The 24,552-nt window shown below is 39.1% G+C and overlaps 1 protein-coding gene and 1 pseudogene across 5 annotated transcripts in view; one reads left to right on the top strand and one right to left on the bottom strand.

Annotated features, from left to right (window-relative positions):
- Nucleotides 1-24,552, top strand: part of ARHGAP32 (Rho GTPase activating protein 32) — a 341,577-nt gene that overhangs the window by 11,615 nt on the left and 305,410 nt on the right. For 2 of the 4 annotated variants that reach the window (XM_081037994.1, XM_081037992.1), the window contains exon 1: nucleotides 149-513. The exons of the other annotated variants lie outside the window; for them this stretch is intronic. The gene's annotated coding sequence lies outside the window, so the exon portion shown is untranslated. Of the gene's footprint in view, nucleotides 1-148; nucleotides 514-24,552 lie in introns of those variants that run through there. 4 annotated transcript variants of the gene reach the window in all.
- LOC308492608 (uncharacterized protein C2orf42-like) lies at nucleotides 15,591-17,476 on the bottom strand (annotated as a pseudogene). The gene is made up of 2 exons: nucleotides 17,228-17,476; nucleotides 15,591-17,108 (listed from the first exon to the last, which is right to left on the bottom strand). The product of its transcript is annotated as an uncharacterized protein C2orf42-like (transcript).

Here is a 24,552-nt window from a genome sequence, read left to right as displayed (position 1 = left end):
GCGTGCTCGTGCCCGCGGCCGCAGCGGCGCGCCTCTTCTCCCTGCTGCGGGCGTCGAGGTGCCGGAGGAGGCGGAGGCCGGGCGGGCGGCGGGCTCTGGCGGGCGCGCGCCGGGGAGCGGGGCGGGGGCGGCCGCGGGCGGCGGGTGAGGGGCTCCGAGCCGGAGGACCGCGGATCCGGGCCGACTCCGCCGGGGCGGGCAAGCGCGGTGCGTGTCGGAGGTGGGGATTGCGAGGCCGCGGCGGGGAGCCCGGCGTCCCCGCCCCCGAGCCTGACGGGCGGCGCGGCGGGATGAGGCGCTGGCGCGGGGGCCGCCCGGCCGAGCCCCCGCGGCTGCCCTGGGCGGCCAGGCGCTAGGCTCGCGTCGCGGGCGGTGCTCGGCGACGAGGACGAGGACGAGGACGAGGAGGCGGCGGAGGCGAGGGCGGCGGGCCCGGCGCCCGCGGGAGGCAGACACGGAGCGGCGAGCGGGGCGCAGCGAGGCCGCGGCGGCGCGGCGGGGCCGCGGGGCTCGGTAAGGCGGGGGCCATCGCGGGCCGGGGGCAGCGGTGACGTGGGCAGGCGCCGCGGGCGAGGCTGCGGGGGCGTCGCTTTGCTTTTCGGAAGAAATTCTTTTGTAAAGTAAAGGTTCCAGACCTAATGTGCTTAAAAGACCATCTCGAGTTTCCCCCGTCCCCCCCGGACTCGTGGCCCCAGCCTCCCGGGGGGACCGGGCTTCGGGCCGACTGTCTCCCGCGCTCGCGTCTCGCGTTGCCCACGGCACCGGCGGACGAGGGAGTCGGGCGCGTTTGTGGCCTGCGGCGGGCTCCCCCACCCCGAGTCCCGAGTCCCGGGGACGGCAGCGGGGTTCCGGGCACACAGCTCCCAGGGGCCGCCGTGCGCGCTGCCCCCTCCGGCGCTGCCCCCGGGCTGCGTGGGGCAGGTCGGCGACAGGTCCCGGGGGGCCTCCCGGGGAGTTCTCCCTCTCGCATCTTTCTAATTGGCTGAAGTTGCTGGCTGCATATTGGATGATATTGGTGACTTAGTACCTCTTTTCCCCCCTTGAACTCCCCGCCACCCCGGTGTCGTCCCTTTCTCATTTTGTTAAGTATTCATGTTGAAGGTTTTCGCAAACACATCACCAGAAACGGTAGGAAGAGAAAGCGAAGCCCGATTTCTTAGCTTGCGTCTACTTTGGAAGCCTGCATAACTTCGTCTCTGGCTGCAGCCTAAAGAAGGTGGAGAGGAGACCCGCAGCAGGGTGCTTGCGAAGCCGTCTGATAGTTAGCTTTTAGGAAATCGAATTGGCTTAATTATAATTTTGGTCTGCATGCAGAATTGCAGTGTGCTTTTAAAATGCTTGGGGCACTGCATGATGCTACATGGATAGCTGGCAGCTGGGCCACATTGCATTGTTGTCAACATCGCTTTTATTTTCCATTCTTTCAGAGTTTTATTTGGCACAGATTTCTTAGACCTCTTAAGTCCCTCTGAACAGGAGGGACTTACCTATGTAACTTCTGACACGTAGGTTGCTTTTGTAAACGTTGTCTGTATTCATGTTTATACTGGAAGAAGAAAAAGCATGTGTTGCTAGCGTACAGTGGCTCTTGGAGTCCAGAAAGATGTGCTAGTTGGACCCAGTAATTGGACTTGTTGCAATATGTTGGGGTAGCGGTGCTTGTGATTCATTAATATGTTTTCCCTTATTGAGTTAAAGTGAAATCTAACTCAGAATCTTGACACTTGCTTCTTGGACTTGAGCGTGAAGGAAGTAGAAGCTTTAATTGCTGCTACAACTTGATCTCAAAGTTTTCAGGTACTCACTGGTGTGGATTTTTAAAAAAATTTCAATGGGGCTATTTGTGAAGATGGGGCATAATGCTGTTCCATTTTCAGTAATATCTAGAGTCTACCTCATTCTTAAAATTGGTTACGTGGTGAAACTTTATAGAATAAGTACCTAGTGTGTTGGGAGGTTGGAACGGTGCTCAAGCCAGTTATCTTCATACCATGGTCTCTATAGCAGGCCATGAAATAAAGCAGCACTTTGGACAGAGACTTGTCCAAACATGGCTGGGGTGGCAGCCCAGTTCACTGTATGGTGGTATACATTGAGGTGGGTGACAGGATGTACGTGGGCCAGAGGGGAAATGCTAGTTGGAAGAGCCTTCTTTGGTTATATAACTGTTTTGTTTTTTAGGGAGAGACTAAGAAACAGCCAGGCAGGCTCAACTGTCGTTAAAGTCTTTGATGTTGGGTTGAATTCCAGTAGTTATGTTCCTTTTATTTTCTTTTCCCAACCCCCACTTCATTTTCCAGTCACCAGAAGCTATTCTGCAGTTGGGCTGAGACTTTAATGTCAGTACATCCATCTTCACTTCTTTCTCTCTCTCTCTTATTCTCTCTTTAGGTGACTTATTCAGCAGTGTTTTCCCTTTCCAAGCTGGTCTGGGTGTATTTTCTGCATGGTATATATAGATTCATTGTTGATTGTAAATGCATTTAACAAATGTAAGGGACTAGCAACTGTTTTCTTCAGAAGACCTTGGTAGTCGAAGAAAAATGGCATGAAATGAACTAAATATTGTTCATTGTTTAGTCTCATAAGGAAAGAGAAGGTGTTAGATCTCTTCCAGTTCCAGAATTTTGTGATTCCATCTCATTCTTAGGAAATCCATATAAAGCACCTACAATTTGAAACTGGAATTTTTGCTTATTCTGAGGCAGATGTGAAGTTTATTGAGACTTTGAGCTTCTTGAAAGCATCAGTTCAGAATATCAAAGAGGCCACAAGTTAGTATTTACGAGAAAATCTTTTTAGTAAAAAAGTATTTTACATTTTTCTGCATTATTTAGGACAGAAGTTGGCAAAATTCAATCTATAGGCTTAATTTGGCCTGCTTGTTTTTTGTATTGCCTACGAACAAAGAATGATTTAAAAAATTTAAATGCTTGAAAAAAATAAAAAGATTTCATGACATGTATAAGTTACATGAAGTTCAAATATCAGTGTCCATAAATAAAGTTTTATTGGCACACAGTCACACCCATTCCTTTATGGATTGTCTGTGGCTGCATTGGCAGTACAACAGCAGAGTTGCGCTATTACAAGAGAGACCAGTATTGCCTGCAAAGCGTAATCTATTTTTTATCTGGCCCTTTGCAGAAAAAGTTTGCCAAATCCTGATTTAGGACTTAAAATTTTTTGTCTTCCTTAGCACGAGCGTTATTTCCTATCATAGCATTTGAAGGGGTTAAGACCCCTGGAAAAGTACTGATTTTTGCTTTGGAGCCAGATAGACTTGTGTTATAGTATAAATTTTGCCAGCTGTAGTATAAATTTTGATCCTGGACAAACTAACATCTTTGTGCCTCAGGTGCCTTCTTTGTAATCAGAATAACAATAGAATCGAACTTAGAAGGTTGTAGTGATGATTAAATGAAAGGGTATGTCAAGGCATAATACAATATAAGATATAAGTGTGTAGTAGGCACTCAATATGTCATAGATGATGCTGATTATAAATTCTAGTCTAAACAATATGCCTGAAACATTATACTATGTCTCCTTTGCCCCTATGTTATAGAGTTGTTTTCTGGAGTGGTATGCTATATGTTACCAAATTTTCTCCTTTACTGAAACTAGTTTAGATAACAGCTGATAATTGGAATAGTATGAGAAATTTCCATATATTATACTGCATTTTTATTAATCGCTTATTTAGATGATTACGAATGGGTGGAAAGGTAGTTTTTCTCTATTTTTTTGGAGATCCTGGTTCTTGACAATTTTGTGATACTATTCTAAGTTTGCAAACTGAATTTAAATACCACTTCTATTTTGGTACTGGCATTGTTTTTTTGAGAAAGGTATGTGAGAAAAACCTGTTTTAATGAGGCCAGTGTTAGATAACTTTCCTTACATGTGTATGACACTCTTAAATCGTCCTTATTGTTTGCATTAGCATCTTATAACATCCTCTTCAACTTGGAGTAATGAAAGTTAGTATTTTTTTTTTCATGTTATATCATATATATATATTTTTAATTAAATTTATTGGGGTGACAATTGTTAGTAAAGTTAGTATTTTTTTTAAAGGTAGATCTAGTTTACTATCTAGAGACATATTAAGCTACTTTTTGAAGTTTTTGGTTTAAATTATCTTACATTTGAGAAATTAGATGTGCTTTTCAACTTCAAGTGCTGTTTTTTTTAACATTAATCTCAAACTAAGATTGAGCAAATAAACACAGGCCATTGTTCTGACTGAGTTAAAACAGAATTGGGGTCATTGTGGCTCTTGCTGTCCTACAAATTGTGTAGTTTCATGCGTTGGATGATGCTTAAATGCAGTGTGGTTGATCCAAGGGAGATGGAGGAGCACTGTCCTTGGTGGAACAGTGGGATGAAGGCAGAGGGGCTCTTCCATAAAATCATAGAGCAGCAGCACCTGGAAAAGTAAACTGTCAGGTTCTAATGTAGCAACTCAAGAAAGGTAGAGGCCTATCTGAAGAGATGAAGGTTGAGAGGGAATATTCCCCAATGTAATAAAGATTTGATAAAATAGATGTTTACAGTTTCACAGTGTATTGGACAAGGGGGCCTCCCCTGGTATTTAAAGGAGACGCTTTAGGATAAGTAAAAGGAAGTGAGAAATAATTTCTCATACAAACATATGAACCAGAATGTTCAGTGTGGAGGTAGAATTCTGGTTTTCAGAGATCCTATTATTTGGCTTATGGTCATATATCCCTTTCCTACCTTATTTTGTATTATGGATTATAATATACATTGATATTAGAGGTTGTGGAGATGGAAAGCATTGAAAGGAAAGCATGTGTGATCCACATATTATGGAAGTGTTATGATATGTTTACATTGTCTCTATTAGAAGAGGTAGGCACTATACTTTGGGAAAGAATTCTAAAGTAGATATTCCATTTGTTTGCACTTAAAAGGTAAAATCATTATTATCTGGGATTCAGCCTTGTGATTCTTGGGCAAGCCATTTAACTTCATTGTTTATATTCCTTTGTGTGTAGGATGGAAACGGTAATTCCTGTTCCTCTTTTCATTCGGCAGATATGTGGTAAAATAACTCTTAAGATGAGTAGCATTTTCAGCAACTTTGAATAACATATTATGTGAAGTCCAGTAATTACCCAGTTAAGCTAAGACAAAAAAATGAAGTAACCTTTAACGGGTAAAGGATATTGGAACTTGAAGTCAGAAGACCTGGGTTCTTGTCTTGGCTCTGCTGTAAGCAGTCTGTGACTTTGGACAAGTAATTCATGTCTCTGAACCTCATTTTTCTTGTGTCTAAAATGAGGGGTCAGACTAGAGGTCTGTAAGATTCTTGCTCTAAAATTCTATGATTCTCTGATTTTTTTTTTAAATCAGGGACCATCCTCTTACACTTGACTAGTTTCCATTGATCTACCCAAGGAGAATCTGACAGTCCTCACTAGTATCTTTATATACAGTGGTCTTCCAGATTCAAGAGCAAGCCAAGGCTCCAGTAAGATGAGGGAAACCAAGTCTCTTTTATCAGTTAACTGAAAAGTATCTGCTGAGTACATACTGTGTATTTTGTTCTATGCTAGATGCAGTGGAAAATAGATATGAAATAAGGTGGCATTGACTGTCTGTGCTCAGGAAATGTTCATTTCGTTGGGAAGATAAACTATATTATGAAAAAGAATATTGTACAAGAGTAGGCAAGGGAACAGTGGGATGATCCCTTATCTGGCAGTCGGAGGACCCGGGATGTGCTATTGAGGCGAGAGGATGCTTTGTGGTCTGAACATTTGTAAAATGAGCTTTATAGACTCCTTCCAGCTTTGAAATTGGCCACATTCTCTTTGATGGAGAAGCAGCAGCCCTGAATCAGCCTATCAGGAGACAACCCAAGTCAGAACTGCTCAATTCAGTCTAGATTTTTACACTCATTCCGTGTAATTCTGTGTTTCCCCCAAAATAAGACCTAGCTGGACAATCAGCTCTAATGCGTCTTTTGGAGAAAAAATTAATACAAGATCCGGTCTTATTTTACTATAATATAGTAAATATAATATTTTACTATAACATAAGACCGGGTCTTATATTAATTTTTGCTCCAAAAGACACAGTAGAGCTGATTGTCAGCTAGATCTTATGACTCATGGTACTAGATGGAAGGAAAGGGTTACTTTAATTTTCTGGAAATACACTCAAGGGACAACCTTTCTTCTGAAAAGTCAAGTATGTAAGAAGTGACAGGAGACCAAAGTGTCCCTGTTTTTAAGGCAATAAATTTGTGCCCTGATCTCATTCATTTTTGGCTTCTTACACTCTTCACTCTGCAGTTATTTTCCTTCTTCAATTGTCATTCTCTTTTAGTATGCAAACATATGCCAGTGGTGATGATTAACTGTTCCCCAAATGCCATTCTCTGTGGCTTCCTTTCAGTAATAGGACCCTCAAGTTTTACCTGGGCACATGGCTGGACTACTATTCCTAGCCTCTCTCTTACAGCTAGACGTGGCCATGTGACTAACTTTTGACTAAATAGATGTGACCAGAAGTGAGTGATGTGTGCAATTTCTGGGTCATGGAATTACAAAGGGAGCTAGTTGCCTTCTACTTCTCTTTTCCCTGTTTTGCCAAGAAGAATGTAGTGCTGGTGCACATTGTTCCACCTTGCAGGTGAGAGCAACACTTTCGGGGGACAGGATCAATAAGATGGCTCTTTGGATGATCTTGTGGAGCAGAGCCATCTCCTAGCAATGGACTACTCATGTATCTCTGGATGGTTAAGTGAAAGAAGAATAAAATTTTGTCTTGTTTGAGCTACTAATACTTCAACTGAATCAGTAAATCACCCATCTTAAAACTCCTCCTCCAACTTATGATTCTCTTCAGCTGTTGCCCAATTTCTTTGCTACCTTTTACAGCAAGAGATGTTTATATTTGCTGTTGACTTTCATTCTCTCTTTAGCCTGATCATTTGAGCTATTGTTCTATAACCCGACTGGTTATTTGTAATCAAGCTGTCATGCCCTGTGTCTTGCGAAAGCGGGTGATCAGTTCACTGTCTATATCTTACTGACCTCTCACCAGTATTTCACACTGGCCTACTACTTCCTCTGAGCTCTTAGCCTCTCATTATTTCTTCTTCTTTTTTTTAAGAAAGGTGCAGCTCACAGTGGCCCACGCGGGGATCAGGGATTGAACTGGCAACCTTGGTGTTATTAGTACCATACTCTGACCAACTGAGCTAACCGGCCACCCCACCTCTCATTCTTTATGCCTTTTTGCCAGCTTATCTCTACTTCCAATAATCCCCCCCGCCCCCAACTGCAAAATTTGGAACTTCTCTGGGCTTTCCTCAGGTGATTTCATTCATTTTCATGGTTTCAAATACGATTTATATGCTAATGAGGCTTAAGTTCCTCAAAACAAACAGACAAACAAACAAACAAAAAACAAACACCCAATACGACAACAAAAATCTCTATTACTGATTTGTTTTTCTCCCTTGAGCTCTAGACTCATCTAGCTCCATTCCTTCATTTGGATGTCTAATAGTCACCTCAAATGTAACAGGAACAGTGCAGAACTAGAAATTACTCTCATTTATTCATTCCTCCACCTATCCCAAGTCTTCAGTCTCAATAAGTGGCACCACCATTTACCTGGTTGTGCAGGCCAAACCTTTGGAGTCATCTTCCTTTTTTTTTTTTCCCTCATGTTACGCCTTGTCAGCTCCACTTTCAGAATATAAACTGGACCTGACTGCAGCTCAGGTTTTTTCAGTATTACAAACCTAGGCTAGTCCTTTCTCCCTTGGAAAACTGCCAACAGACTTCCTATGTCCTCCTCACCCATCCCATACACAGGAGCTAAATATAATGTTGACTATTAATCTGATCATGTCACCTGCTTATTGGCTTTCCAGTGCACTTAACATTAAAACCAAAACTTAAACATTTTATCATGGAAACAAAACTTCCATCTCGGTCACTTACAAAGTCCTTTATAGTGGTTCTCAACTGGGGAAGATTTTGCTCTTAGAGGACATTTGGCAATGTCTGGAGACATTTTTGGTTGTCAGGACGGGGTGGGGAGTAGGGGAATGCGCTAGTGGCATCTAGTGGGTAGAGGCCCAGGATGATGCTAAACACCCTACAATGCAAAGGACAATCCCCAACACCAAAGAATAATGTAGTTCAGAATGTCTGTAGTGTATGATCCGGCTCCTGGCTTCCTTGCTAATTGCATCTTCTTCTGTTCTCTCCTTTGTTCACTGGGCTGCAATCGCAATGATGTTCTTTTCCTTTATTTTATTTATTTATTTTTAGATTTTTAGCTAACATACAGTATTAATTAGTTTCAGGTATACACCATAGTTATTCTGCATTTACCGTATACACCTAAAGAAGTGATCACCTTCAGTCCAGCAACCATCTAACACTGGACCATGTACCACAATGTTATGACTATATTCCCTATGCTGTATATTACATTCCTATGACTCATTTGTTTCATACCTGGAAATTTTGACCTCTTATTCCCCTTTACCTTTGTCCCCCCTTTAAAAATTTTTCAATTACAGTTGACATTCAATATTACTTTGTATTAATTTCAGGTGTACAGCATAGTGGTTAGACATTTATATAATTTAGGAAGTGATCCTCCTGACTAGTCTAGAACCCACCTGGCACTATACATAGTTATTACCATATTATTGATTATATTCCCTATGCTTTACATCCCCTTGACTATTTTGTAACTTCCAATTTGTACTTCTTAGTCTCTTCACCTTTTTCACCCTTCCCCTCATACCCTCCTATCACTCCCATAAATCTAGTACCCATCTGACACCGTACATAGTTATTGCAGTAGTACTGACTATATTCCTTATGCTATGTGCTACATCACATGACTACTTGGTAACAACCAATTTATTTCTTAATCCCTGCCCCTTTCTAAACATGGCAACCATCAAAATGTTCTCTGTGTCTATGAGTTTGTTTCTGTTTTGTTTGTTTTTTATTTTGTTCTTTACATTCCACATGTAAGCGAAATCACATCGCATTTGTCTTTCTCTGTCTGACACACTCCACTCAGCACAATACCCTCCAGGTTCATCCATGCCCCTGCAGATGGGAAGAACCCATTCCTTTCCCTGGTGGAGCAATATTCCATTGTATGTACGTGTATGTATCACCTCCTCTATCCATTCATCCAGGCTGTCTCTAAATGTTGGCCATTGTAAACAGTGCTGCAGTGAACATAATGGAAGCAAATGTCCCCTCGAAGTAACGTTTAGGTTTCTTCAGATAAGTACGTGGAAGTGGGATTACTGGATCCTTCTTTGTGTCTGGTATCTGGTTATAGCCTTTTTTTAAAGTCTGTTTTGTCTGGTATAAGTATTTCTACTCCAGCTTTTTGCTTGTTTCCATTTTCATGAAGTAACTTTTTCCATCCCTTTACTTTCAGTCTGTATGTCTTTTAATCTGAAATGAGCTGTATGCAGCATATGTAAAGGTCTTATTTTCTTATCCATTCAGCCACCCTCATTTGATTGGAGCATTTAAATCATTTACATTGAAAGTAATTGTTGATAGATATGTAGTTATTACCATTTTATTCATATTTTTTATTTTTTTCATCTTGAAGTCCCTCTAAGATTTCTTGTAGTTCTGGTTTGGTGGTGGTGGTGTTTTTCTTTCTTATAGACTATTTTTTAGAGCAGTTTTAGTTTCACAGCAAAATGGATCAGAAGGTACAGAGATTTCCCATGTACTTCTTGTCCCCTTAAAGGCACAGTTTCTCTTATTATCATCATCCCCCAGAGTGGTAACATTTATTGTAGTCGGTGAACTACATTGATACACCATTATCACCCAAAGTCCATAGTTTATGTTAGGGTTCACTCTTCGTGTTGTATATTCTATACAGAATAGTTCCACTGCCGTAAAAATCTGTTCATCCCTGCCTATTCTTCCCTCACCTTTACCCCATCCTCAACCCCTGGCTACCACCAATCTGTTTAATGACTTCATAGTTTTGCCTTTTCCTGAAGTCGGATAGTTGGAGTCATACAGTGTGTAGCTTTTCCAGGTTGGCTTCTTTAACTTACTAATATGTATTTCAGTTTCCTCCAGGTCTTTTCATGGCTTGATAGCTCATTACTTTTTTAGCACTGAATAATATTCCGTTGTCTGGATGTATGACAGCTTAGCCATTCATCTACTGGAGGACATCTTGGTTGCTTCCAAGTTTTGCCACTTGTGAATAAAATAGCTTAAGTGTCCATGTGTAGGGTTTTTTGTGGACATAAGTTTTCAACTCTTTTGGGTAAATACCAAGGAGCGTGATTGCTAGATTGTATGGTCAGAGTATGTTTAGCCTTATAAAAAGCTGCCAAACTGTTTTCCAACGTGGCTGTATCATTTTGCATTCCCACCAGCAACAAGTGCGAGTTCCTTTCTTACATTTGGTGTTGCCAGTGTTCTGAATTTTGGTCATTCTAATAGATGTGTAGTGGATATTTTTTTTTTTTTTTTGTCGCTTGAACAAGCTATGCACATACCTTCTTAGAGATTTGCATTTGCCGTTCCTTTTGCTTAGAAGGTATTTCCTTCAGATCTTTGCACGACTGACTTCTTCCCTAGAGAGGCCTTTGTGATTACCTGTAAACATGCAGCATACCAGTCTCTCTCTTCTCTATTATCCCATTTATCTTCTTCATATTAGTTTATCATTTATTTGCTTATGTGTGTAATTTATAATCCCCTTCTTCATAAGCTATTTGAGGGGTGGGGCTCTGTCTAGGTACTTGGTGTATCTGTAGCTTTCCTATTTAATAAATAATTTGTTGGTGACAGAGAGATGCCTGAGTCCATCATGGGAATTGAAGACAAGGTATTCAGTGATAATGATAAATCAGAGGATTCCTCTGGGAGCGGTAGGGAAGGTGATGATTTTCTGGAGGATGGAAAAAAAATCACTTAAGATAAAGCTGCTTTAGCCTTTACTTAGTGATTACTTTTGTAGAATGGAGGAATTCACCTCCATTTTGTTAGGCAGCAAAGGACAAGAATAACATGGGACAAGAATAAGCAGGGACTTTTAGGAAAGAAAAGTTACTTCAGGGTTTAACTTTCATTTTGCCTTGTGTCTCATACCACTAGTTTCTGCATAGAGAGCTACATCTTCATAAGACTGGTGAATACTGCAGTTATATGGGCCTCTAGGGAATATGTGGTTGTACCTTTCCCCAGTATCAGAATTCCTTCCACATTATCCTTGGAAGATAATCATCTACCCTGTACTTCTGTATTTTTGGGTCTGAACACTTAGTTACTCATATGACAGCCCAACTCTTTTTAAAAAAGAGTTCTTATTGTTTAAAAATTCCTCATTATATTAAAGTGGAATGTCGCTCCCTGAATTTCCAACACCACACAGATCTGCTTTATTTTTCACATGATAGCTCTTTAGCTGTCATGTGAAAAATGGTTGGTTCTTTTATCTTCCCATCAGCCTTTTTTCTTTCCAGACTAAATGTACTCATTTTCTTCAACTGTTCCTCATATGGCAAGGTTTTTAGATCATTTTCCAGGCCCATTCCTAATATTTTTGGGACTCAGGGCAAGAATACACATGGAGTTCCATATGCCATATTGTCTAAAAATCTACAAGGTATAAATGAGGCTAACTGATAAAGCTGTTCCATTACCTACCTTAACAAATAAAACTTTGTAAGTACCTAAATCAAAGTCAGACAGAGAATTCTCAGACTCTCTTGCGTTCTGCTGCAGAACCTGGCAAAGTGCAAAGAAAGAACCAGCTTCCAACCCGAGAACCTCTTCTCAGTTCAGGCTCCTTGCTTTGTCTGTGTACATATGTGGATACTCCAGTCCATACACCTTTCAGACAGCAGCTCTTTGACCATGTCTTGGGGACTAGGGTTATAAACACTGATGGGGTTGTTTGCCCTTGGGAGGACCAACTCAGAGAAGAGGCCTGAGCAGACCCTGGAAGTAGGCAGGAAATTCTGGGGTCCTGGGCAAGATGAGAGTGGGGGTGTGTAGGCTGCAGGTGGGCACACCTTTTAGGCCCTGAGAACACCTGCCTCCTTGGTCACGGGTGTCGCCAGAGGGAGGCCAGTTCATGGCTCTCCACAGATCCCTTTTGCTTAGGTCCAAGATATTACTGTTCTATCATAGTCAAACTCTGGCCTTGATTCTGTTTACCAGAGCCAGTTATTGTGGAAAATTAAATTCCCTCTTATAGTGCTCCACATTAGACATGGTATTCTAATTAGAGCTTCTTAACTGGTGTGCCAGGCGATGCTCCGAATGTGTTACAGATGGGCTAGAAATACTGATTTCCTCAGTCCTCAGAGAGCATTGTCAGTGACAGAGTGGCAAGACTCTAGGCTGATCACTACTGGCCAGCAACAGGGTGGCTTATTTACCCCAGTGTGCCTGTACCAGTACAGCATTTTCTGTGTGTGTCATAAGTGAAAAAGACCGGGAAACCCTGCTCTGGGCTGATGTATGGTGACTATGCAGGGCTCACAGTATAAAGTGTTTTACATTTAGCTTTAAGAGCATTTTTTTAATCAACATCATTATTTGGTCTGTCTGACAATGTTGGAGGTGTCAAAGTAGGTTTATGCCCTTTTTATTAATGAGGATGTAGATCCAGGTTAAGTGGCTTAATCTAGCTACGTGTTATATTCTCACTCAAGTAGGGCAGTTGAAACTAGAACTCCATTCTTCTCACCCTTATTTTGATATATTCTCTCTACTAACCCAAATTGGTTCTTTTGTACTTTTTTTTGGACAGCCTATCACCTCTGGTTCATTTAGGGCATGCAGGCAATTAACATTTTTTAGAGTTTTTCTAATCCAACTTAAGTTACTTCTTTATTGTTACTTTTTAGCCTGAAGACTCAACTTTCCATTTAATACCTATTAAATGGTATTATTTTTATGGGCATCAAACAATTGATCCAGTGTCTTGAAACTTGATTCTGTGTGTTATCCATTTTGATAGCTCTCTTCCCTAGATTAGTGTCCTATTTAGTTATTACAGTGATGTTTGTCTGAAATGGTCACCCTGAGTCGTTTATAAAAGGTTAGATTACACTAAGACAGAAAACTGTGTAATACATTTTAGAATTGTTCTTTTATAAGCCAGTTATTAAAAAAAATTTCTGGCACTTACATGTAATTCACTTCCTTTTAATTTAATGCCCACTATGTATTGATCTTTACAAATGTTATTTAAACCTCAGGAAAGTGTGGTCACTTGCTCAAGTCACCCAACTAAGTGGTGGATTGATTCAGAATTCAAATCTAGGTCTGTTTGACCTCAGAGTACCTGTGTTTTCCTCTATAAATAATGTGAAATGATTTGTGAACATTTAACTTGGGCTGGGAAGGAATGATGTATATATAGTCTTACATTTAGAATAAATAATTCTCTAAAGTTATTCATGCACAGGACAGTTTCCCCCTCCATCTGCTCCCCAAGAATTATCTGGTGTAAATGACAGTGTATGAGGGTGAGAAACCCTGCTCTAAGGGTTTTGAATAGTTAAGATTTTACTTGATTGTGTGTTTATATATTAGGTTACGATGGTGGTAATAGGTATTAGAATATATGAGAGATACGTAACTCCTTGTGCCTCTTAGTGGTGAAGGTTAGGCCTTTTATGTTTTTATGCTTATTTTTATTAGAACTTTTGATTGGAAATAAAAAAAGCTTGTGTAGCATACATATGCAACTAAGCTGGCTTTTGTACATTGACTTGCTAAGAATGTGACTTCCATGAGGAGTTGTGTTTATCAGTGAAAGCACAGATTTGAAGGAATAGTTGCTTAGCATTCTAGTGTAAGTTCTTTCTCTTTTTCCTTGGTTTTGAGTTCCAAGGCGTGACCAGAACATCATTGTAGCACTTTCCCAATTTCTTCACAGTAACTTTCCCAGATTTGATTTTGTGTTCCTTTGATTCAGATTGCCATAACCATCTCCTTAAGTTTTATTAAGTCAGTCTAACAGATTCAGAACCAACAGAGATTCCCTATTCTTAATATACTTACTAAACTCATTTGATTTTCAGGGAACTCTTTTTTATTTTCCTCAATTCAGAATTCAGTTTTGCTAAATGGTAAATATCTGCCTTATTAATATTATCAGTAGCTACTGTTATTGCTAACATCGATATTATTAGTATTTTAGAAACTATTCTTAGCCCCTTACATATATTATTTGGTTTAATCATCACAATTGCTCCCATGAAGTACTTAGGGTACTAATTCTTTTATTGTGGTAAAATTTACATAACAAAATGCACTATCTCAACCATTCTTATTCTTAGGTGTACATTCAGTAGTGTTAAATATATTTCACATTTCTGTGAAACAGATCTCCAGACTTTTTCATCTTGCAGGACTGTCTAATTAAAGAACCATGCCTCATTTCTCCCTCCCTGCAGCCCTTACTAACTGCCATTCTACTCTGTTTCTATGAATTTGACTCTTTTAGATACCTCATATAAGTGGAATTGTACAGTATTTGTTTTCTTGTGACTGACTTATTTCACTTAACATAATGTCTTCAGGGTTCATCCATGTTGTAGCATGTGACAGGATTTCCTTCCTTTTTAAGGCCGAATTATATTTCCTTGTGTGTATATATACCACATTGGCTTATCCATTCATCTGTTGATGGACACTTGGGCTACTTCCACCTCCTGGCTATTGTGAATATTGTTGCTATGAAGATGGGTGTACAGATATCTCTTTGAGATCCTGCTTTCAGTTCTTTTGGATATATACCCAGCAGAATTGCGGGGTCATACAGCAATTGTATTGTTAATTTTTTGGGGAACTGCCATAGTGTTTTCCACAGCAGCTGTACCCTTTTACGTTCTCACCAGTCGTGCACAAGAGTTTCAATTTCTTCACATCCCCATCAATACTTGTTATTTTCTGTTTTTTGCTAGTAGCTATCTTAATGGATGCGAAGTGTTATCTCGTTGTGATTCTGATTTGGATTTGCTTAAGATAGTGATGTTGACCATTTAAAATATGCTTGTTGGCCATTTGTGTATCATCTTTGGAGAAATGTCCATTCAAGTCTTTTGCCTATTTTTTTTGTTTGTTTGTCTTTGTTTTTGGTAAAACTGGTGACACTGTGTTTTATTTGATAACAGAATATAAGGAACTGCCAGGATAGTCCTTAACATTCTGCCCTAACCAGGGTATCATTAACTTTCCAACATTGTTAGTGTAAGGTGGAGTACTTCTATCTACTTAGAGAATTAGAGAAGGGTTGAAACAAACTCTAAAGGTGAGTACTTTAAGAGGGAAAATGAGCTGGTTTACTTTTTGTTTCTTTAAAAACCCTAACCAGAAATACCCCCCATTTATAATGAAGACTATACACAGCAGCACCAAAAGGCCCCTTACAAGAAAAGTTTTTCTTCAACAGAATACACTTGAATACGTTGAAAAATGCATCTTAGCTAAAAGCAGTTTACTAAGGAACAGGGCCATCTAAGTACCTAACTAGTATTTGAAGTTGTCAAGGGGTGGGGATGTGTAAATTTAGCAGCAAAAGACTTTTGTTTTGCCTGAAGGGAAAGTGATGGTGGCCAGAGGGGCCAGTTCCAAGGACGAGTTAGGGGTGGGGCTGGGAGGCACTGGTCTTCGCATCCCCCACATGCCTGTTCCGGTGGTACTCAAACTTGATCTGCACCCCACCAGTCTTGGATTGGGGGGGGACGGATATCTGGGATCCACTCCATGATGAAATGTGTTGGCTCCTTTTGGTATGGGGACGTGTTGCAAACTTTGAGGAAAGTTTTTAATTCCAGGGTTGCAGCAATGGTTGCTTTTCTATATGACTGTAGGTTTCTGCTGTGCTCTCTACTTCCACATTAGGGCATTTAAACAGCTCATACGTCCCATCTCAGTTCTGGATAAACTCATGGGTAATTTCCAAGGGCATCTTGGGGGTATTTAACATTTGTTTAACTTGCAGGATATGCCAGGTATACATTTATTTAATTTGCAGTTATATGCCAGGTATACTTGGAAAGCATTCCCAGTGGGAAGGCATCTTTTCGAAGGAAAAAACTGTGGTGGAGTTGGGAAACCGTTTTTTTTTTTTGTACTTTCTATAGATATTCTCTGTTGCAAGGCATACAAAAAGGCATGAGGAATGTGGAACACCAGTGGTTCTGGTTTGCCATTAAACTGACAGTGCTTGGTTTGATGGATGCGTCCTGTGACACCAGCCTGTCTTGGAAGGATAAGGTCACTTGTACCTCTTCTAAAGCTAACTACAAGCCTGCTCTTTTAATGAAGAAGCAACCACAGTCTTTTTCAGGCCACTTTTCCTTAGATTACTGCTCACTGCATCTTGAGGCAACAGTGAACTGTTCGTCTGTGCACCAGATACTTCACCCGTTTTTCTCTTCTTTGCCTCAGAGGCAGTGGGCTCACAAGCTGACACTGTTGATTCTGAATGGCAACCCAGCTGAGGCACAATAATCTCTTTATGACGGCTGGAATAAAAATGTAGGAAGTCTGAGATTTCTTGAACCAATGTCTCATCACTGGCAAAGGCACAGATACAAAGAAATGAATGCATCTCTGGGCTGCCTCATACTTGGAGGCATTCGACTTGTGCGATGTCAGTCTGGCAGGAGCAGAAGAAACGGCGCTCAGGCAAGCTCTTGGCACCGATTTTTTGCACAAAGGATGTATGCAAATACCCAAACTATGCTTCTGGCTTGCCTTGCATTCAACCACTAAAATGGTTTTAGTTTTTCTCTGTACAAGAGGACCCATGGGTTCTGTGGCCAATTGCCAGATGGTTTGCTTGGTTTCTGGGGAGGCCTGCAGTACATTCAGAACTGAGCTCTTCAGAGTCAGAGGGGTGGCCTCTGGCTGTTCACTGCCATCTTGATGTGCTGGCACTTGTTTTCCACGATGCTCTGTGTGGCAACCTTCAGGTATGAGGGGACATAACACCATCCGGAACTCAGTTGAGTGATCATGTCATCTATCATCCGGGTTGTCGTCTCTGAAACATTTATCGTGATTCCCTGAAAATAAGACCTAACTGGAAAATAAGCTTTAGCATGATTTTTCAGGATGACATCCCCTGAACATAAGCCCTAATGCGTCTTTTAGAGCAAAAATTAACATGAGACCCAGTCTTATTTTTGGGGAAACACGGTAGCTCCACAAAGCATTGGTAATCGGGGCCCTGGTCTCTTTGCTGCACAGTAGACCTGTAGAGCAGAGCCTGTTGTGATTTTACAGCTTCAACACTAGCCTGCTTCCGTGCACCAAAGTGGATTATGGTTCTTACAGTTCAGTCCCTGGGTTCCATTGTGTGTGCCGCATTGGGGACACTTTCCGATTCTCCTCAGTGTGGCCTTCCTCAAACCAGGTGATGAAGTCCTTAGAGAATTTGGTTCCATTTTTCACAGGTCCCGGTATCAGTTACCAGAGCATCCGGAAAACAGTATAATCTGACTTCATAAGACCTAAAAGGTGTTTCATTAGTTTGTGATGATCATAGAGGACAGGCGAAGACACAATCATTTACAGAGTGATTGTTACTGCTTAACCAAAATCTTCTGAAATTTAAACTCCATGGTATGGCAACGCAGACATTTGGCATCCTCCTTGGCCAGCCAGTGGCAAAGCTCTTGCCCAATATTTCACAGTCAGAGAAGATTCCCATTGCTCTAAGTGGAGATCTTGGCAGTCTCCTTCTCTTCACCTGCTGTAGTTTTTTTCCTTTGCTAATTTTAAAATCAGGCTAGGTGTTTTTTATCCCCCCCCACCCCCAAGTCAAGTTGTCTTTTCAATCTTAGTTGTGGAGGGTGCCGTTCAGCTTCAAGTTGTTGTCCTTTCAGTCTTAGTTGTGGAGGGCGCAGCTCAGCTCCACACTGGGCGCAGTCCAGTTGCTGTTGCTAGTTGCAGGGGGCACTGCCCACCATCCCTTGCAGGACTCGAGGAGTTGAACCGGCAACCTGTGGCTGAGAGCCCACTGGCCCATGTGGGAATCGAACCGGCAGCCTTCGGAGTTAGGAGCACGGAGCTCCAACCGCCTGAGCCACCGGGCCGGCCCCTGTTTTTTTATTTTTATTTGTTTTGTTAGAGAACTTTATATATTCTGGGTATTGATCTCTTTCTTACTAGATATATGATTTAAAATGTTTTCTCATTCTGAGTTGGCTTTTCACTCTGTTGATAGTATCCTTTGATGCATGAAGTTTTTAATTTTGATGAAGTCCAGCTTATTTATTCTGTCATTTGTTGCCTCTACTTTTGGTGTCATATTCAAGAAATCATTGCCAAATGCAGTGTCATGAAGTTTTCCCTTATGTTTTCTTCTAAGAGTTTTATAGTTTTAGTTCTTTTGTTTGGATCTTTGATGAGGTTTGAGTTAATTTTCCTGTAATAGTGTAAAGCATGGTTTCAATTCTATTTTTTGCATGTAGATATCCAGTTTTCCCAATACCTTTGTTGAAAAGACTGCCTTTTCCCGATTGAATGATCTTGGAACCCTAGTTGAAAATCACTTGACTGTATGCTAGTATTCATACTGATTTTATAGGTGATTTACATTGAGGTGTGACTGATAGACAGTATTAACACATTTTAAAAAGAGTTAACCCCAAAGTAATCTGTATTTGGTGCAGTAAGGTGAAGGAGGTTTTTAGGGTTGTGAGGTTTATTGTGTGTGTGTGTGTGTGTGTGTGTGTGTGTGTGTGTGTGTGTGTATTCTCCCAGGTGAATAAGTGTCAGTAACTTTGCCTGCCTCCCCCAATAGGTTGCCAACTCCATGCACTCAGCCAGTGATTTTCAAACTCTTTTAGCAACAAAACCCCCTTTATCTCCCAAACAAAATCTTAGATGGACCTCCAGTGTTCTAGTGATAACTGGTATTTTGTTAGTATATATTCATCTAAGAAATCCATGTATAATATTTACCTATTTTTGCTAATTGATAGTAACAAAAGTTTATGCATTTGTGGTTTCCAGTTTGTTGAAAACGTACATGTTATGTTTTTTAACATTTGTTCCTGTTATATTTTTTAAAATGGGTAAAGATGTATGGGAACACCTTCAAATCACATGTTTGCAGAATGCCTGAAGCTCTGCCATGGATATCAGTGTGAAATATCTTAAATATCTTTGAGGTTCAACTTGTGATGATGGAGACTCATTTTTCTCTGTGCAGAGTTAACTAGAATGTTAAATATAAGGTCTTGACTTTAGTGCTGAAATGTGGGGCTAATTGAATAGCCTAACAACTAGCCCAGACCGACTCTATCACTTCTCTACTAAGGATCTAAGGATAAATGTCAAAAGCCACCTCATTTTTCTGTGCTTTACAGTGGTTTAAACTTAGGCCAATTCACATCTTGTATTTTAAGATACCTAAGTTGATAAAGATGTCAGAAATTTCGTAGTTATTTGTAAAAATTTTATTCTTTGAGATTTGATTTTACATTTTTAATATTTTAAAAATTTTCAATTACAGTTGACATACAGTATTATATTAGTTTAAGGTGTACAACATAGTGATTAGACATTTATATAACTTACAAAGTGATCACCCTGATAAATCTAGCACTGATCTGACATCATACGTTCTTATTACAATATTATTTAAAAAACAATTTTTTTCCCTGGGGAATATTGGGGAACAGTGTGTTTTTCCAGGACCCATCAGCTCCAAGTCAAGTCGTTGTCCTTCAGTCTAGTTGTGGACGGTGCAGCTCAGCTCTAGTCCAGTCACCGTTTTCAATGTTAGTTGCAGGGGGCGCAGCCCACCATCCCATGTGGGAATTGAACTGGCAACTGTGTTGTTGAGAGCACACGCTCTAACCATCTGAGCCATTGGCTGCCCCTCCCTTTACCTTTTTCACGAATCCCCCAGCCCTCCCCTCCACCCCCAGTCTGGCACCATCAAAATGTTATCTGTATTTATGAGTTTGTTCCTGTTTTGTTTATTTTGTTATTTAGATTTCACATGTAAGTGGAATCATATGGTATTTGTCTTTTTCTATCTGGCTTATTTCATTTAGCAAACTTCTTTATCCCATCGTCTGAGATTTGATTTTTAATTTAAGTACTATATCAGCAGCATTTGTTAACTTTGTAATGGGAGATAGTAATTTTGGGTTTCAGCATTCTTAGAGTAAGGTCTTCAAGACACAGATCTCTCTTAAAGTTCTTTTCCCTAATGGAATGTCTCCCATGAAATTACTGTATTTATAATGAAATAGACTGTTTTAGAGCTGTAATCATTACTTAATTACTGTGCAGTGGCATTAATTTAGAGCCCAAGATACTTGAAAATTGGTGTAGCTGGATGATATTTTAAATTTAGCAACAATGAGAAATGCTCATTTATTATATAAGACCTATTCAGGATATATAATACAAGCTTTGGAAAAAAGGGTTTTTGGTTTTGTTTGAATGATTTTTTGTTTGCACTTTCCCCCCCTTTCCAGCTTGAGATATTATTGCCAAGTTACATACCATGTTTCCCTGAAAATAAGACCTAGCCGGACCATCAGCTCTAATGTGTCTTTTGGAGCAAAAATTAATATGACTTGGTCTTATTTTAATATAAGACCGGGTATAATATAATATAATATAACATCACATAGCATCACATAGCATCACAACATAACATCACAACATAGCGTAACATAATATAATATAATACCGAGTCTTATATAAGACTCGGTCTTATATTAATTTTTGCTCCAAAAGAGGCATTAGAGCTGATGGTCTGGCTAGGTCTTATTTTCGGGGAAACATGGTAGTTCTATTTTTATTTTTTTTGAGGAATTTCCATACTGTTTTCCCTAGTGGCTGTACCAATTTACATTCCCACCAACAGTGCACAAGGGTTTCCTTTTCTCCACATCCTTGCCAACACTTGTTGTCTTGTCTTTTTGATGACATCCATTCTAAAAGGTGTGAAGGGATATCTCATTGTGTCTTTGATTTGCATTTCCCTGATGATTAGTGATGTTGAACACCTTTTCTTGTACCTGTTGTCCATTTGTGTGTTTTCTTTGGAAGAATTCTATTCAAGTCCTCTGTCCATTTTTTAATCAGTTTTTTTTTATGTTGTTTTTCTTTTTTGGTGTATTTAAAATATAGTGTATAATAATGAACTCATTTGGGAAAACAAGCAGGTTCCCATATGTAGTTTCAACTATTCTCTCTTGTTGGCATACATTCTGACTTGATGTTTTAAAAACTTCCCAAAGTGTATAAAACTGTATTTAGAAATGGTTTTAAAATGCTAGCTTTAGCCAGATTTTACAGCTCTTTATTTGTAAGTTGGGTTAAATTAATATCTCAACCTTAATTCAGTAGATATTTACTACCTATTTATTGGAAATAGATTGGTAGGGGATACAAAGTAGGGGCTATTTTATGCCATTTATATTGTTATAAATAAAAAACAAGCATAAAAAATCTAAAATAATTTAAAATATAATATAATACAAACCTTTTTAGAAGTTGAAGAAAAATTAAAAGCTCAAGAGGTATATTTTAATTCTAGTTTATGTCTAGCATGCCCAATTTAGTCTTTCATAAGTAAACATTGTGAACATTTTGTCAGATTTTCATATTTTCTCCTGCTTTGTGTATGAAGGGCAGCCATAATTTTCCCATTTATAAAAAGCTCTATCTTCATTTTTCATATGGTGATACGGTAATGGCTAAACATAAACAAATTTAGTTATAAAAATCATAAGAATTTGAAGATTTTTTTTTTGCTTCTAACCACAGTAAAAGGGATTTCTGTCATTGCTGGTGGCGTATTGATTTCCTGCTAAATTATATTCTAAGGTACTTATTTGCCTTTTTTTCATTGCACCATTAATATGCTGGGAATCATTTAGTGAGATGTTTAAAGTGTAAATTATTCTGATTAACAGAACAAATTGTTTTATCAACTCTTTGCTCCTGGTAGGAAGCAGTTTTCATACATTTATTTCCTTAAGAGTATGTCCTTAAAACTATTTGGTGAATTCCTCATCATCCGCTTTCTTGGCATAAGAGAGAAGTCTAAACAGAAAATATGCTTGGTTTTTACTGGCTTTATTTCTTTTAACATTCCTCTTTAATCAAAATAGGGACTGCGGCTTCAGCATGTAGAGAACTGAATTCGTGTAGCTGGAACTGTTCTTTTATCAACTAACCTCTTGAAAGGTAGGAAGGGAAGGTCTGAAACAGGAGAAAAGTTTTATAAAATTCTTCAGATTAGTTTTAGCTAGATAGTGATGTGAAAAATATTATGATATTCTTAATGTTTCAAGGTTATGGATTTTAGTAGAAGTAGAAAAAAGAAACTCTTGGTTAAATGAGCCTATAAAGGCACTAGGTGGTTTAGAAATATTTCTGAGTTACTGAATTTTATGTAACAAAATCTGGAATAACTTTTCCTTTTTTATTTTAGATCCTTTCTCTTCTGTTTAACCCTGTTCAGAGCCACTGTGTATCCAATTTCAACAATATTTCTATATTCCTATGATCTTTGCTATGAGATTTGTTCTTTTTTACTTTCAGCTGTATTTCTTTCCACTGTATGCTCATTAAAATAAAATAAAAAAAGGGTTTGGGTCCATTTTTGTCTGAGGAGTATGATGTTCAGTATGGTGTTGGTGGCTCAGTGAATTTTAAGCAGTATTTCCAGCCTTCTAGGAGCATTTGCCTTAGAAACAATTATGGAAAGTTTTCTGTGTGGAGGAAACTGTTTCCTAGCTTTACTGGCAAAGATCTTTTAGCATCATGCTTCAGTTGATTCGTATTTATGTAGTTCTCTGCTCTGCTGCTAAAAAAATTTTATTTCTAAGATGCTTATGTAATTTTACTTACTGGTTAATTTTAGGGGGTAATAATTTTTGATTAGTTATTCAGCTATAATAACAATATTTTATTGTATTAGAATAGATTTTAGAGGTTGCTGTTAACAGATGAAAGTAGTAGGAATTATTTAAAAATTGGAAATTTAAATGGGCAGTTTTAGCAATTAATTGTTTGACTTTTATACTTAAAGAATTATTAAAGATATAAAGGTAAAATTACTTGAATTCTAAATTGTACTGTATGTAACATATATTTAGGTTCTTTTTTATTTTAAAATAAATTTTATAACTTTGAGATTTCTTAGGTATATTTATTGTCACATTTTAAAAAAGAATTTTTAGATTTATAATTCTGTGTAAAAACCCATAATAAATTTCTTCACTCTTATCATGTATGATTTAGATAAAGACAAAAGGGTTTATAAAGTAATGTTGTAAGAAATATGATAATTATGACAAGAAATCATGACACCATTACTGGCAGTGATGTTCTTTGTGTTTGGCTAGAATCAACATTCATTTATGCCCAGGTAAATAAATTGTTTTATTCCACAAAAGATATTTAATAATTTATGGTTGAAGCATCACTGAAATACCATGGCCTTTCAGTTAAGTAACGCCCATGCAGGCCTCACTGTAAAAGTCCAGTCAGTGTAGTTGTTGCAGCCCATGTCATTGAAGGGATGGGGACAAACGTTTGTTTGTAACTACCATGGAACTGAGTATAAAGACGCCAGTGCCCTTTGAACTTCTGTGGCTGTGCATCTGAACAAGGAATTGTTTGAGGATGGGAAAAGCTGCCAGTAGACTTGGGATATGCTTTCTACGGAATTGTTGAATGACCCTACTCCAGAAAAACAAAAAAGCAGAAACCAAAAAACAAAAAGCTTAATTGGAAGAAATTCTTTTTAGTCTCAGAATAATCTCGTGTCCATTGAGCTAAATCTCATTAGATATTCACATTCCATGAGGTAGTCTCTATAAAAATATCGTGTCTGCTTACAAAAATAGCAACATTACTGCCATTTTATGAATTGACAAGGCTGGTAGATACTTGTGGTTCCTTCCTCTGCAATTCTTATCTTCTTTTTAAAAGCTATCCTCCAGCTCTACTAGTCGAAAAGTCCTTCTGTATCTGGGTCACACTAATTCCTTAGCTGTTTTTTTCTTTTACATTGTTTAAAAGTTGGGTATTATTCAGAGAGTGGAACCTGTAAACATTTGTCAACTGAATGAGTGAATTAATGAATAAATAAGAAAAGTGTGGTGTTTTTGTGTGTGTGAGAAAATAGGAATAATGGCAGTTACGGTACTCTTGATACCCTTTTTTTATTTCTCACAAGGTTGTTAATAAAAATTTAGTAACATCTCTCAATATGAGAATACCATAAATACAGATCTAGAGAAGATCTTTTGCAGATATAGAGTAGCTCAACCTTGAGTTTACTTCTGTTGGTTGTACTAGCCAGTGTTCAAATTGGGCTCAGATAACAAGGTTTTATTTCATGTGTGTTGTCCTAGGAAAGTATGAGGAATCAATACTACTATTACCATTTTGGAGAAAAGGTGCCTCAGGCTTATGTTGTTGAGTTATGTATGTGATTAATTGTTGCATGATTATATATTATTAATAAAACAAGATGTTT

The sequence above is a fragment of the Rhinolophus hipposideros genome (genome assembly GCF_964194185.1).
Source record: "Rhinolophus hipposideros genome assembly, chromosome: 24".
Taxonomy (NCBI): domain Eukaryota; kingdom Metazoa; phylum Chordata; class Mammalia; order Chiroptera; family Rhinolophidae; genus Rhinolophus; species Rhinolophus hipposideros.
This window is presented reverse-complemented; position numbering and strand designations above follow the sequence as displayed.